General features: G+C 38.0%; 1 non-coding gene across 1 annotated transcript; it reads right to left on the bottom strand.

The window, feature by feature from the left end:
* Positions 1 to 508: 508 nt before the first annotated feature.
* Positions 509 to 616, bottom strand: LOC119258321 (U6 spliceosomal RNA). Its single transcript, XR_005128191.1, has one exon. It is a non-coding gene; the product is annotated as a U6 spliceosomal RNA (small nuclear RNA).
* Between the last annotated feature and the right edge of the window lie 2,384 nt (positions 617 to 3,000).

The following is a 3,000-nucleotide window of genomic DNA, read 5'->3' on the forward strand; positions in this document are numbered from 1 at the left end:
CAGTCAGAAACGTGGGAGGGTGAGAGAATTCACCAGAGCCAGAGCAGGGAGCAGAACAGGCAAAAGGACTGAAGTACACTGCTGAGGGGAGCAGCGGGCACGGCAGTAGAGGTCTGCTCACCATGTGGGTCCCTCGCCCCGTGGCCAGAGATCGAACTGGCGCTGCAGAGGCTGCCGGCAGCTTCGCAACCTAGTGCTCAACCACTGCGCCACCGGGGAGGCCCCTGAAGCAGTAGTTTTTAAGGCATTTTTTTTTTTCTGTGTGGGGACGGGTACCTATTAATTAGCCATACCTGCTCCCATAATTTCTCCCAATTCTCAGACTAATAGAAACTACTACATTGTACAAAAATGAAAGATAATGTAAAAAATATACAAAAGAAAAAAAAAAGAAAGGGATTATCTGGTGAAGAGAGAGGACAGGTCAAATGGGCCTTTTGAGCAAATTCCCCAAATCCTACCATTTTCTTGGTATTAACTAGCAATGAAAGAACTGGACCTCCAAGATGAAAATATAGATTACTTCAATATTCTGCATGCCATCTTTGTGCAGGGGCCATGATAATTTTGTCTGTTTTGGGATAATTTTAGTATATGTGGCTTCTAAAGTGAGCACACAGACAAAAAATCTTTTGATACTAAAAAATAATAGAAAAAGGTAGATTTTAGATAAGTAATTTTATAGTCAGCTAATAAAGCAACAGTGATATAATATGAAACAGCTTGTAGCTACTTCTGTATGCACATGGACAACAAAGATTCAAATATAGGTCTAAGTATGAGGAGACTCTCATCCTAGCAGTTCAATCACAAGGAAGGAATCAGGAACTGCCACTTAGCTGCAGATAATTTATTGTAGATAATGTTTGGAAAATAAGGGGTTGAAAGTTATCTGTAATTTGGGCCTCCCTGGTGGCATATGGGTTAAAGACAGCAATATCAAGCTACTGCAAGCCACTACAGCACCAGTTCAATCCCCTGCTGGCCAGGGAGCAACTCATATGGCATAGCAGACCTCTCCTGTCTCCCCCACTGCTCCCCTCAGCAGTGTATTTCAGTAGATCTGACTGTTCTGCTCCCCATTCTGTCTCTGGTGAATCCTCTCACCCCCTGCATCTCTGGATTACACTCCAGTTCTTGCATGCATAAATACATAAATCTTTTTTTAAAAAAGTTATCTGTAATTTGCATTTATATCAACACTTCCTTAAAAAAAATCAACACTTCCTTAAAGAAAAAAACCCTTCAGGGGGTCTTCTCTTGAGCCAAGAGAAATGGTCACAATGACCACCCAAACATATGCCTCAACCCCTAACCTCCACTAACCTAGGGGTACAAGACACACATATTGGGCTCAAGGGAAGTGCCTATCTCTAAGTATACAACATCAAACAGCACTTAACACCTGCACAATCTTTATGGGACACCAAAATAAAGGCCAAACTTAGTTTCAGCTCTGCACTTTCTTATATCTGTTGACACACGATTTCTTTCCCTTTCAAGTAGAGAGGAATTTGCTTTTTGGCATTTGTAACCTCTCAAATTGAGATAACCTGGCACAATGCCTCTCCACCTCTCCCCTCTATCCCATGAGGCCCATAACCAAAATTGGCCTTCCCCTCATTCTTCTACCTCTTATTCTGGTACTCCAGGCCAGGGTGGGAGGGACAACTACCAGACCAGAGGCCTTGGGTATGCAGTGTACTTCTCAACAGAAACTGCTTTGAGCTTACATAATAGCAGATTTTGTCTCCAAATTCCATCAATAGTTTTCACTCACTAGCAGGACTTATTCTACGAAAGTTGCAGAACACTTGTTCTCCTTAGGGCTGTCCAGAGGAGGCTTTTCTATATATAGAAATAGTGCTATTTCTACATCAATTAGTCAGGAATAGTCTGAAAGAACATCCTATCTACATATGCAACACCTTGCACATGCCTGCACAGTGTTGGGGGGAATGGGGGCTATGACTTTCAGATCACTATGGCAACACCAATCTGTAAGGATATGATAGTTATGCCAACTGCCATTAAAAAAAAAAAAAAAACCTGAAAAGTAACCTATTCTTATGGAAGGGTTTAATATGGATCCAGTAACATATTTTTCCAAGAATGGGACATAAAGACCGAGAATCCTTCACCACTGCTAGAAGAATTCTGCAGAACACTGCTCTATCTGTATTTCCACACTGTCTATAATAAACTTGCTTTTGTTTCAGCCAATTTCATTTGAATTATTTCCTAGTTATAGTTAAGGACTAAAGGTCTATCATATCTGGCAAAACAGAAATATCATATTTAAGTCCAACATTTTGAAATGAATGAGGTTGTTTTTGTAATCACAGAGAAATTTTTTACAACTCCAAGATGTTAAATATCCCACAAACTGGAATAACATATAGCAGTGCCCAGTTAGTAACATAGGTCTTTGGTTAATCAGTTTCCCATATTTTGCATAGTCAAAGGGATTTTTTAAACTTGTATTGGTTCATCTTCCCTTTATTTTAATGTATGATTTCAAAGGTAAACTTATAACTTTTAAGGAAGTGGCAAATTTTTTGTTAAACTCATTCATTAATGGCAGAATTAGTAACATGATGACTGGCTCAAATAACATCTGAGAAGCTAGAATATAGAGATAAAAAATATATGTTAGAATCTAATTTCTGAGTTTTATATGAAACTATGTAATGTTCACAAGGCCACATCTCTTTAGGATTATATGCTTCATTGTACTGAAAATATTTGTATCTCTATTATATATCTGGAAGTCAACAAGTAACTTCAAAAATGTTAAGAACTTTAATAAATAGTAATTAATGATAGTAACTAAGCACATTACCTAAATCAACACAGTGAAGTAGAAATATAATGTAAGTCACAAATGCATTTTATTTTTAGTAGACATATTAAAAATAAAAATATGGGCTTAATTTTAACAGTGTTTTAGTTAACCCAATATATACAAAGTATTGTTTCAGCATCAAATTGATGTAAAAC

The sequence above is a fragment of the Talpa occidentalis genome, unplaced genomic scaffold (genome assembly GCF_014898055.3).
Source record: "Talpa occidentalis isolate TD23 unplaced genomic scaffold, MPIMG_talOcc4v2.1 talOcc4.4, whole genome shotgun sequence".
Taxonomy (NCBI): Eukaryota; Metazoa; Chordata; class Mammalia; order Eulipotyphla; family Talpidae; genus Talpa; species Talpa occidentalis.